This window comes from Schistocerca piceifrons, chromosome 5 (assembly GCF_021461385.2).
Source record: "Schistocerca piceifrons isolate TAMUIC-IGC-003096 chromosome 5, iqSchPice1.1, whole genome shotgun sequence".
Lineage (NCBI taxonomy): Eukaryota > Metazoa > Arthropoda > Insecta > Orthoptera > Acrididae > Schistocerca > Schistocerca piceifrons.
This window is the reverse complement of record NC_060142.1, coordinates 40138843-40152760: the sequence shown is the minus strand read 5'-3', so window position 1 is coordinate 40152760 and position 13918 is coordinate 40138843. Positions and strand designations below refer to the sequence as shown.

Genomic DNA, 13918 nt, shown 5'->3' with positions numbered 1-13918 from the left:
AGATCTGGTGACCTTGCTGGCCAAATTAGGGTTTAGCAAGCACAAAGACAAGAAGCAGAAACCCTTCCATATGTGCTGGTGGGCATTATCCTGCTGAAATGTGAGCCCGAGATGGCTTGCTATGAAGGGCAACAAAATAGGGGATAGAATATTGTTGGCATACCATGGTAAGCCAAGACAGTGGTAAGACAGCCAAATGGACCCTGTTATGAAATGAAATGGCACTCAAGATCATCACTCCTTGTTGTTGGGTGGTATGGTGGATGCAGTAAGGTTGGTATCCCACAGTATCTCCAGACACATTTCCACTGGTCGTCAGAGCTCAGTTTTAAGTGGGACTCATCACTGAAGGCAATTCTACTCCAGTCAATGAGATGCGAGGCTAAAGACATGTCTGTAGGTGCCTTGGACAGTGGTGGTGCAACAACCAGACTACTTCCCGCCATACAGCGCAACAACCAGGAATTATGATCTGGGGCACCATTTCATTTCTTAGCAGGACCCCTTTGGTTGCCGCATGCAGCACTCTTATGGCAAATCAGTATGCTGGCAATATTCTATGCCCTATTTTGTTGCCTGTCATGGCAAGCCATCCTGAGCTTACATTTAAGCAAGATAATGTCCAACTGCACATGGCAAGAGTTTCTACTGTTTCTCTTCATGGTTGCCATGTTCTAATGTGGACAGCAATGTTGCCACATCTGTCCCCAACTGAGAATGTTTGGAGCATTATGGGTAGGACCTTTCAACCAGCTCAGGATTTTGGTGATCTAGTGCACCAATTGGATAGAATTTGGTACAGTATCCCTCAGGAGGAGGACATCCAACATCTCTATCAGTCAATGCCAAACTGAATAACTACTTGCATAAGGGCCAGATGGGGATCAACGTGTTATTGACTTGCTCAATTTGTGAAGCTCTTTCTCTTGAATAAATAATCCAATTTTTCCTAAATGGTAATCATTTATTTATCTGCATATGCACCCCACATCTACCAATTTCCATCCCATTTGAATAATTCCTTCATGGTGCATTATTTCTGTCTGTCTGTCTCTCTCTCTCTCTCTCTCTCTCTCTCTCTCTCTCTCTCTCTCTCTCTCTCCCCCTCTCCCTCCCCCCCCCCCCTCTCTCTCTCTCTCTCTCTCTCTCTCTCTCTCTCTCTTAGAGTCTTATTATGGAATAGAAATGTTGCAGTTTTTGATTTGTTTAAAAGATTTTTTTGTCAGAAAATATCAAAGAAAACTGTGACATTTGGAAATCCATAGAAAACTAACAAATGAAAGGTAAGTTTATACAGCTAAGTGAAAAAGTAATACATAGTTGAAGCAAAAAGTAACATAATTTTGTGGGGAGCACCTTCAGACTGATATAATTTTCCATAAATGGTAGTTTGATAAATAGTGGTATTCCTGCAAAAAAGAGAGAAAAGTGCACAAAAATATAAAAGAATAAATGATAATAATTATACAAAAAAGATAATCCACTTGAGAAAACTATGAAATTGCAAGGAGACAGAAGGGGAGTCATAACTTCAGGGGGTGAAATTCCAGTACTTTTGATAGACACATTTAAAAACAGAGATAAATATTCCTAGCCTTCAGAATCTTGATTCCTTCCTTTGGGAGGAAAAAGTGGTAGTGTTAGGAAGAGTGGCAAGCAGAAGCTACTCACCAATATCCTAGATTGACATGCATCCATCTTTTGTGAGGACTAGGAGAGAGAAACTTGAAGGAGCAGGCACCAGAGAAAGTGGAAGATAAAAGGTGCTTCATTGCTAAACACTTTACCTGCTTCAGTCCAGAGCTGACAGAAGGAGAGAGTGAGGACTAAAGTTGGATTAACAGGAAGAAAAATGAGAAGTAGAATAAATAAAGTAATTAAAAACTGAGTGCAAAGTAGAAAAGAAAGAGATGCAGATGTCAAAATTAGGGAAGTGAAGATAAAAAAAGAAAAAAAGGAAGTGAAGTAAATAATGAAATACCACGTATGAAACAAAATAATACCAATAAAATAATTTTGCTACTAAAAAAACACTGCAAAGTGAAATACCTCTTTAAACAAATATGCCCTCCTCCATTTCTAAATTTTTTCTTGTTGTTTTAATTTTTCATTGTTACATATCTTTTTCATTGACAGTGTTTCATTATACAGGAGGGGTCAGAAAGAGTCTGAAAAGCTTGTAAGGATGTTGAAAGGATAGGTCGTAGGTTGTGTGGAAAAGCAGGTGTTAAGAAAAAATCTGATATGTTGCATCGTTTCTGAGTTAATTAGCACTGAAGTTAGCCAGGCAGACCATAGTGCATGAATGATCGGATGGCCTGCCAGGTGCAATTAGTTTCAGTTGTTTTCATAGCATAGATGACAGCATATGAGACTGCTGAGCCTTTGGCTCATGTTTGATCCTCAACTTCGTCCCATGTCCAATATTTGCATTACTCTCTAGTTTGCTTTAAGGATACCAAATGAAGAATATGTTTGGTGACACCATCTCTTGTGAGCCACTTGAATTGGTGCATGCAATGGCCTGATTGGCTAACTTCAGTGCTTATTAATTCAGAAACGGTGGGGATAGGGGGGGGGGGGGGGGAGGAGGATGAGATGAAGCCTTTCCATCGGCCCAGAACTGACAGTGCACACTTTTGTCACAGTAGCATGTCTACATTGTCATTTTATCCAAGTAGCATCATAAATAGATAACTACTACCAAGCAGACATCTGTCAATAACATGGTTTATGTGGTAGCACTGCACTTACTTAGTTCGTACAGCTGCTGCCTTCACAGCTCGCTCATATTCAATAATGTAGTTCATACTGCTACAGTTGGTGAGTGGATGCTAAAGGAAATATAGGTTTTTACAAAGGTTCCCAGTTTATGCTGACTGAAGTCTGATGAGGAGCATGACAATGGTATAAACAATCAAAAACTGTGGAGGTGGTGTGTAATTTAATTGCCCCTGCTGCCAGTAGTTCTGCTGCTTGGTTGGTACAATACTTTGCATAAATTAAAAAGAATTAAAGAATAAGCCTTCCGTGGCTGACTGATTACTGGAGCTGTTATTGTCTCCACACAGCACACTGGTTTATCCCTTTCATTTTATGTCTGATTATTAATTTATGCACTATTAAAGATTAATAATTTGAAAAACAATAAAATCTATTATTTCTTATAAATAATACTAAAGTAATGAACAGTGGTTGCCATAAACAGTAAGATATAGATTTTGTTTTACTTTCAATTTTTTTTGTAGAAAATACATACACTCTGTTGTATTCAGTAAATCAGTTTGGCACCCAATGTTAAAGGTAGCTGGAAGTGAATCACTTACCAGAGAAAAGTAGTTGCTGTACTGAAGTGACATACTTTCATCTTTGCAACTAATTGTGTCACTGGGCTGTCGTAACTAAAATACAAATAACATTGGCAACATTGTAATAACAACTAATACTCATTTATGACATGCACATATTGCAATGTAATAAAAGTTCTGAACCTAGTCACAGAGATAACAAATTAATCTAATAACTCAGTCTGGACTTCTGAAAGACAGTTTATACTTCAGGCTCAGTTTATGATAAACAGTTTGTCACTCAGCATGAACTATCTGGCAACAGCTCATTGACAGCTATTGGGCTATAACAGAGGCAACTGTAAGGTAACTGGAACTGGACAGCAACTGGCAGAGTGAAGATTTGTGGAACCTTTTATCCACAGACAGTAGAAAAATCATCATCTATGCTCTATTTGACAGATGTAGGAAATAATTCCTTGTATCAGCACTGTGTGTGGTGGCTACATGGCTGTTGACAGATAGATAGAACTGTTTTAATGTCTTTTGGCAGAAGCATAATAAAGTTCCTGTTATTTATGCCATCTGTGTGGTGACTTTTTGGAACTATGTGATACCACTCTGGAGAATGTGTGGCTAGTGGTTTTGGCTGTGTACTGTGTGTGGCAGTGTGTACAGCATTCCCCTGGAGTGCAGGGGAGGGGAAAGCAGATGAAGTTTGCTTTATTAGTTTCATGTTTCTATGTTTGTCGATGTACAAAGATCATGGGTGTACACATGTTGCTTCCTCTGACATTTTCCTTTGTGAGTGGAAGATATGGGCAAACTCATTCATCTTTGTGAACCACTTCACTGGTGATTGTTCCTTTTTGGGAACTATTCATTTTTACTTGTTCACCATTCATTTAAACAATGGAAAATCCAGGATGGAATGTAACAAATTATGAAAAGGACAGTTGCTGCTCACCATATAGTGAAGATACTGATTTGCAGGCTGTCAAAAAGTGAGCTTTTGACCAACAGGGTGTTTGTTGAAAATAGACAACAAACTCATACACACTCACACAAATGCAATGCATGCACACATGACCACAGTCTCTGGCAGGCAAAGCCCATCCTTTTTTATTTTATTGTACATGCTACACAGATTTTAGGCAAATTTCCACAAAAATATCAAATATACAGGAATACTACTTCAACATGATAAATTCATCAATTTCTTTATGTAGACAGTTTTCCATAGCTGACTTCATTCTTAGAAAGAATCACATTAGCTGGCTGATGTGATGGGCCAGTGATCACGTTTACAACCCAGTGCAGACAATTCCAGACATCATTTGTTTTAACGGAAGGTCATAGTCATAGCAAGTACAGTGTCTTCATTTTCAGTTCATTTACAGAAACTAATTGACTATATATGTACATCTGCATTACTACTATGAAATAATGAGAAATAAACTGTCATATGTCAGATCAATATTAATAATTTTCTTTTACAATGTGTAGATGTGTAAATTAACTACACATCAAAGTGGCATACTATCTGTGTGGGAAGTGAAGATATATTAGAAAACTCATGATTTCCAATGCAGGAGTTTAGAAAGTGCATACTAAAGTTAGAAGCCTTGTTCAGCAAAGGAGCAACTACATAAATATGCCAGGAAATCATTGGAACTCTGTAAGTGGAGAGAAACAAGACATTTTTTCAAGAGTAGAACCAATTGAGCACAGGCAGCTGCTAACAGATGAGAGTGAAACAAATATAAAATTCAACAATTCATTAAATATATGTAAATGTACTTAGAATATAAATTTCACACACAAATGTATTTGAAAATAAAAGAAAAGTTCACTACACATATTTCAGTCATTTAACTTACTAGGTTAAAGGGGAGGATAAAGTTTATGAAACTCAGGATGAATGGCTTTTTAGTCAAATCATTAATTGCTTTCACAATAGTATAAAGTACAACCAGTTTTAGATGTGCATTTACTTTGATTGAAAACATTTTGGAAACAGATCCTTTGTATTTACCTCTCAGGTATAACATACATATATGAGGGGCTTTTGGTAAGGATGAAAGAATTAGCCAACTAGTTGCATATCACAAGTTTCTTAGAACCCATGACCTAGGTTCCAATAATTATAAAATTATCTTCTTCAGGAGATTCATTGACTTATGCCATAGGGTGGTGGGGTTTCGGGTTCCGCTGAATAGGTCAGGAGTCCACTACACTCAGCTGGTGGCTACATAGGTAGCGGAGGCTGTGTGGTGTGGACTGGGCAGTTTTTTAGGTTAGAAGGCCTCAGGAAAGTACAGGGTTGGCTGCAATCTCAAAGGGTGCATGGCAAATACAGGACATGCTTGGATCAAGGAACAGTCAGAATTGTAGTTGTAAATTGTTGTAGTTGTGCTGGGAAAGTCCCTGAGCTTGAAGCGCTAATAGAAAGCACAGAAGCTGAAATCGTTATAGGTACAGAAAGCTGGCTAAAGCCTGAAATAAGTTCTGCAGAAATTTTTACGAAGTCTCAGATGGTGTTCAGGAAAGATAGATTAGGCAGAATTGGTGGTGGAGTGTTTGTGTCTGTCAGTAGTGGTTTATCTTGTAGTGAAGTCGAAGTAGATACTCTGTGCGAATTGGTATGGGTGGAGGTTATACTTCACAGCCGAACTAAGTTAATAATTGGCTCCTTCTACCAACCCCCAGACTCCGATGATATAGTTGCTGAACAGTTCAGAGAAAATTTGAGTCTCATAACAAATAAATACCCCACTCATATGGTTATAGTTGGTGGGGACTTCAACCTTCCCTCCATATGTTGGCAAAAATACTTGTTCAAAACCGGTGGTAGGCAGAAAACATCTTCCGAGATTGTCCTAAATGCTTTCTCGGAAAATTATTTCGAGCAGTTAGTCCACAAACCCACACGAATTGTAAATGGTTGCAAAAACACACTTAACCTCTTAGCCACAAACAATCCAGAGCTAATAGAGAGCATTATGACTGATACAGGGATTAGTGATCACAAGGTCGTTGTAGCTAGGCTCAATACCATTTCTTCCAAATCCACCAGAAACAAACGCAAAATAATTTTATTTAAAAAAACAGATAAAGTGTCACTAGAAGCCTTACTAAGAGAAAATCTCCATTCCTTCCGAAATGACTATGCAAATGCAGACGAGATGTGGCTCAAATTCAAAGATATAGTAGCAACAGCAATTGAGAGATTCATACCTCATAAATTGGTAAGAGATGGAACTGATCCCCCATGGTACACAAAACAGGTCCGAACATTGTTGCAGAGACAACAGAAAAAGCATGCGAAGTTCAGAAGAACGTGAAATCCCGAAGATTGGCTAAAATTTACAGATGCGCGAAATTTGGCACGGACTTCAATGCGAGATGCCTTTAATAGGTTCCACAATGAATCATTGTCTCGAAATTTGGTAGAAAATCTGAAGAAATTCTGGTCGTATGTAAAGTGCACAAGCGGCAAGACGCAGTCAATACCTTCGCTGCGCAGTGCCGATGGTACTGTTACCGATGACTGTGCTGCTAAAGCAGAGTTATTGAATGCAGTTTTCTGAAATTCCTTCACCAGGGAAGATGAATGGAATATTCCAGAATTTGAAACACGAACAGCTGCTAGCATGAGCTTCTTAGAAGTAGATACCTTAGGGGTTGCGAAGCAACTCAAATCGCTTGATAAAGGCAAGTCTTCAGGTCCAGATTGTATACTGATTAGGTTCCTTTCATATTAGGCTGATACAATAGCTCCCTACTTAGCAATCATATACAACCCTACTTAGCAATCATATACAACCGCTCACTCACCGATAGATCTGTACCTATAGATTGGAAAATAGCGCAGGTCGCACCAGTGTTTAAGAAGGGTAGTAGGAGTAATCCATTGAACTACAGACCTATATCATTGACGTCGGTTTGCAGTAGGGTTTTGGAGCATATACTGTATTCAAACATTATGAATCACCTCAAAGGGAACAATCTATTGATACGTAATCAGCATGGTTTCAGAAAACATCGTTCTTGTGCAATGCAGCTAGCTCTTTATTCGCACAAAGTAATGGCCGCTATCGAAAGGGGATCTCAAGTTGATTCCGTATTTCTAAATTTCCGGAAAGCTTTTGACACCATTCCTCACAAGTGACTTCTAATCAAGCTGTGGGCCTATGGGGTATTGTCTCAGTTGTGCGACTGGATTCGTGATTTCCTGTCATGAAGGTCGCAGTTCGTAGTAATAGACAGCAAATCATCGAGTAAAACTTAAGTGATATCAGGTGTTCCCCAGGGAAGCATCCTGGGACCTCTGCTGTTCCTGATCTATATAAATGACCTGGGTGACAATCTGAGCAGTTCTCTTAGGTTGTTTGCAGATGATGCTGTAATTTACCATCTGGTAAGGCCATCCAAAGACCATTATCAGTTGCAAAGCGATTTAGAAAAGATTGCTGTATGGTGTGGCAGGTGGCAGTTGACGCTAAATAACAAAAAGTGTGAGGTGATCCGTATGAGTTCCAAAAGAAATCCATTGAAATTTGATTACTCGATAAATAGTACAATTCTCAAGGCTGTCAATTCAACTAAGTACCTGGGTGTTAAAATTACGAACAACTTCAGTTGGAAAGACCACATAGATAATATTGTGGGGAAGGCGAGCCAAAGGTTGCATTTCATTGGCAGGACACTTAGAAGATGCAACAAGTCCACTAAAGAGACAGCTTACACTACACTCATTCATCCTCTGTTAGAATATTGCTGCACGGTGTGGGATCCTTACCAGGTGGGATTGACGGAGGACATCGAAAGGGTGCAAAAAAGGGCAGCTCGTTTTGTATTATCACGTAATAGGGGAGAGAGTGTGGCAGATATGATATGCGAGTTGGGATGGAAGTCATTAAAGCAAAGACGTTTTTCATCGCAGCAAGATCTATTTACAAAATTTCAGTCACCAACTTTCTCTTCCGAATGTGAAAATATTTTGTTGAGCCCAACCTACATAGGTAGGAATGATCATCAAAATAAAATAGGAGAAATCAGAGCTCGAACAGAAAGGTTTAGGTGTTCGTTTTTCCTGTGCGCTGTTCAGGAGTGGAATGGTAGAGAGATAGTATGATTGTGGTTCGATGAACCCTCTGCCAAGCACTTAAATGTAAATTGCAGAGTAATGATGTAGATGTAGATGTAGATGTAGGAGGAGATTGTAACACCTAGATATTACCCACTTTGGAGTCTAATAGTTTATCCTGCATTTGCTGTTTCTACTTTACTATAACCTTTTGGAATCAGTGAGTAATTTCTAAGTGTTACAATCTCCTTCTGATGAAGGTAATTTTATAACTATTGAAACTTGTATCAAGTGTTCTAATAAATCTGTGTCATGCAACTGGATGTTGATACTTACATTCTTTTCAAGACTAACACTTTACCATTGCTTTTACTGCCATGATCAAGATTTTAAAATATATGAGAGGATTATATTGGTAGGTTTTGAATTATCTGCAAACTGTCTTCTTGAAGAACCATCTCATGGAGTACCTTTTTGTGCTCCAAGAGGGTCTATTATACAAGTTGGATGGCGGAACCCGTTAATATATTTAAAAAGTTTATGTTCTAAGATGAAGTAGAATTATGACAGCAAAAAGGAGACTGAAGTTTGCTCTGTTTGTATTTTCCCTACCAATATGTAAGTTGAAGGTAGATCTTCTGGAGCCAACCCTATCTAGGTTGCAGAATTGATTGAAAGCCTTATGTACATGTATGATGTTGCCAATAGTGATACTCTGTGTGTGCTGTTACAAAAACTAAAAGTCAGTTATGGATTCTACCCACTGTTCAGTTGCCCCAATCCTCTGAATCAAAAATTAAGCAGAACCAACAAAGAAAAAATATAAGAATTCAAGTAGAAATCGATCAAATACCAAAACTTGTGGCAAGTAGGACTGAACAGTCTGTTCCTAACAAAATAAGAGTATCTATATGCAGATTTGATTTGAGTGACAAGTTCATTGAGACTGATTCTTCACAGTGATATGAAAATAAAGAAAGATGTCATCAATGCTCTACACCTACTTACTAACCTGAAAGTTGTAAGGTATCCAACTGAGAGATGTCAAGCTCATGGAACATTGTTGTTTTGGTCTTCAGTCCAGAGACTGGTTTGATGCAGCTCTCCATGCTACTCTATCCTGAGCGAACTTCTTCATCTCCCAGTACCTACTGCAACCTACATCCTTCTGAATCTGTTTAGTGTATTCATCTCTTGGTCTCCTTCTACAATTTTTACCCTCCGCGCTGCCCTCCAATACTAAATTGGTGATCCCTTGATGCCTCAGAATATGTCCTACCAACCGACCCCTTCTTCTAGTCACGTTCTGCCACAAATTTCTCCTCTCTCCAGTTCTATTCAATACCTCCTCATTAGTTACATGATCTACCCATCTAACCTTCAGCATTCTTCTGTAGCACCACATTTCGAAAGCTTCTATTCTCTTTTTGTCTAAACTATTTATTGTCCACGTTTCACTTCCATACATGGCTACACTCCATTAAATATACTTTCAGAAATGACTTCCTGACACTTAAATCTATACTTGATGTTAACAAATTTCTCTTCTTCAGAAATGCTTTCCTTGCCATTGCCAGTCTACATTTTATATCCTCTCTACTTCGACCATCGTGAGTTATTTTGCTTACCAAACAGCAAAACTCCTTTACTACTTTTAGTGTCTCATTTCTTAATCTAATTCCCTCAGCATCACCCAACTTAATTCGACTACATTCCATTATCCTTGTTTTGCTTTTGTTGATGTTCATCTTATATCCTCCTTTCAAGACACTGTCCATTCCGTTCAGCTGCTCTTTCAGGTCCTTTGCTGTCTCTGACAGAATTACAATGTCATCAGTGAACCTCAAAGTTTTAATTTCTTCTCCATAGATTTTAATTCCCACTCCAAATTTTTCTTTTGTTTCCTTTACTGCTTGCTCAATATACAGATTGAATAACATCAGGAATTGGCTACAACCCTGTCTCACTCCCTTCCCAACCACTGCTTCCCTTTCATGCCCCTTGACTCTTATAACTGCCATCTGGTTTCTGTACAAATTGTAAATAGCCTTTCGCTCCCTGCATTTTACCCCTGCCACCTTCAGAATTTGAAAGAGAGTATTCCAGGCAACATTGTCAAAAGCTTTTCCTAAGTCTACAAATGCTAGATACGTAGGTTTGCCTTTCCTTAATCTATTTTCTCAGATAAGTCGTAGGGTCAGTATTGCTTCACATATTCCAACATTTCTATGGAATCCAAACTGATCTTCCCTGAGATTGGCTTCTACCAGTTTTTCCATTCGTCTGTAAAGAATTCGTGTTAGTATTTTGCAGTTGTGGCTTATTAAACTGATAGTTCGGTAATTTTCACATCTGTCAACCCCTGCTTTCTTCAGGAATGGAACTATTATATTCTTTTTGAAGTCTGAGGACATGTTGCCTGTCTCATACATCTTGCTCACTAGATGGTAGAGTTTTGTCAGGGGTGGCTCTCCCAAGGCTATCAGTAGTTCTAATGGAATGCTGTCTACTCCCGGAGTCTTGTTTCGACTTAGATCTTTCATTACTCTGTCAAACTTTTCAAGCAGTATCATATCTCCCATTTCATCTTCATCTACATCCTCTTCCATTTCAATAATATTGTCCTCAAGAACATTGCCCTTGTATAGACCCTCTATATACTCCTTCCACCTTTCAGCTTTCCCTTCTTTGTTTAGACCTGGGTTTCCATCTGAGCTCTTGATATTCATGCAAGTGGTTCTCTTTTGTCCAAAGGTCTCTTTAATTTTCCTGTAGACAGTATCTATCTTACCCCTAGTGATATACGCCTCTACATCCTTACATTTGTCCTCTAGCCATCCCTGCTTAGCTATTTTGCACTTCCTGTCGATCTCATTTTTGAAACGTTTGTATTCCTTTTTGCCTACTTCATTTACTGCATTTTTGTATTTTCTCCTTTCATCAATTAAATGTGGTATCTCTTCTGTTACCCAAGGATTTCTATTATCCTTCATCTTTTTACCTACTTGATCCTCTGCTGCCGTCACTACTTCATCCCTCAGAGCTACCCATTCTTCTTCTACTGTATTTCTTTCCCCCATTTGTGACAATTGCTCCCTTATGCTCTCCCTGAAACTCTGTACAACCTCTGGTTCTGTCAGTTTATCCAAGTCCCATCTTCTCAAATTCCCACCTTTTTGTAGTTTCTTTAGTTTTAATCTACAGTTCATAACCATTAGATTGTGGTCAGAGTCCATATCTGTCCCTGGAAATGTCTTACAATTTAAAACCTGGTTCCTAAATCTTTGTCTGACCGTTATATAATCTATTTGAAACATGTCAGTATCTCCAGGCTTCTTCCATGTATACTACCTTCTTTTATGATTCTTGAACCAAGTGTTAGCTACAATTAAGTTATGCTCTGTGCAAAATTCTACCAGGCAGCTTCCTCTTTCATTCCTCACCCTCATTCCATATTCACCTACTACGTTTCCTTCTCTTCCTTTTCCTACTATCGAATTCCAGTCACACATTACTATTAAATTTTAGTCTCCCTTCACTATCTGAATAATTTCTTTTATCTCATCATACATTTTATCAATCTCTTCAAGGCTGTTGCCCCTCTTCAGGAACCACAAGTTTGTCTGGCCTCTCAACTGATACCCCTCCATTGTAATTGCACCTACGGTACGGCTATCTGTATAGTTGAGGCTCGCAAGCCTCCCCGCCAATGGCAAGGCCCATGGTTCTTGTTGGGGGGGGGGGGGGCATGGAACATTATAATCAATAAATTATAGAAAAACAAGGAACAGAAGTTAACCATACAAGTATCTCAGTATAAGAGTTTCCCCACAAGGTTCCAGATCAGGAAAAAGAGACTTTATCGAAGAGTAATTATGCTTAAAATAAAATGTGATTTGTTCATCGTATTTCCCTCACATGCTTAGTGAATGTAAGTCTATAGGTTGTATTTGTAAAGTTAATACAGCAATATGCCATTAATAATAAAATTAAAAGTAAAAATGTATTTCATTAAAATGCTATTTCTGAACAATATTTTTGACATAAAAAGTAAATAGAATTTTATGCCATTCTGAGATTTTTTAAATGGAGGGACACTGATTACCCTTTTCCATCTGACCTGGCATCAGGCACCACTCATTTTTTGTCCAAAGTAACTGTACTGGGGCACCACAAAGAAGCAACCAAACTTCAAAAATAAAAAACCCCATAAGTGTTGTGTTGTATTTTTGGGAGAAATGTGAAAATGACAAGCAAGGTTTATGTACACTTTCTAACACAACACATAAAAAATTATTAAAGATAAAAAAGGAGGCTGCCTGTTTTACTTGGTCAAACAAAAAGTAACTTACCTTGTGATAAGTATGTGTTCTATGGTTGACCAAAATGACAAAGAGATAAACAATTTCTCATTTTGTTGCCTGAAAAATATGTATTACATTCAACTTAATTTTTATGGAAGTATGTAATTATAAGAAAAAGTTCAACTGGAATGAGTGGCTGTACAAAAAGAAATGAGACCAGCCAATGTGAACTATGAATGACAGTTACTGGGAATGAAACTGACCATGGCCATAGTGAATGACAAATGACCATTCTTGGGAACTCGCCGACAGTGACTGAAGTGAATGGTGAATGACTGTTCCTTGGGAGTTGTTATTAAATTCTTTAATTCACTTTAGTGATTCATTCTCTAGGATCCATTAATTTACATCTACATCTACATCCATACTCCGCAAGCCACCTGACGGTGTGTGGTGGAGGGTACCTTGAGTACCTCTATCGGTTCTCCATTCTATTCCAGTCTCGTATTGTTCGCGGAAATAAGGATTGTCGGTATGCCTCTATGTGGGCTCTAATCTCTCTGATTTTATACTCATGGTCTCTTCGCAAGATATATGTAGGAGGGAGCAATATACTGCTTGACTCCACGGTGAAGGTATGTTCTCGAAACTTCAACAAAAGCTCGCACCGAGCTACTGAGCATTTCTACTGCAGGGTCTTCCACTGGAGTTTATCTATCATCTCCGTAATGCTTTTGCGATTACTAAATGTTCCTGTAACGAAGCGCGCTGCTCTCCGTTGGATCTTCTCCATCTCTTCTATCAACCCTATCTGGTACGGATCCCACACTGCTGAGCAGTATTCAAGCAGTGGGCAAACAAGCGTACTGTAACCTACTTCCTTTGTTTTCAGATTGCATTTCCTTAGGATTCTTCCAATGAATCTCAGTCTGGCATCTGCTTTACCGACGATCAACTTTATATGATCATTCCATTTTAAATCACTCCTAATGCATACTCCCAGATAATTTATGGAATTAACTGCTTCCAGTTGCTGACCTGCTATATTGTAGCTTAATGATAAGGGATCTTTCTTTCTATGTATTTGCAGCACATTACACTTGTCTACATTGAGATTCAATTGCCATTCCCTGCACCATGCCTCAATTTGCTGCAGATCCTTCTGCATTTCAGTACAATTTTCCATTGTTACAACCTCTTGATATACCACAGCATCGTCCACAAAAAGCCTCAGTGAA

The 13918-nt window shown here is 38.6% G+C and overlaps 1 protein-coding gene across 1 annotated transcript in view; it reads left to right on the top strand.

The window, feature by feature from the left end:
• Positions 1-13918, top strand: part of LOC124798148 — a 292835-nt gene that overhangs the window by 167431 nt on the left and 111486 nt on the right. The window lies entirely within an intron of this gene.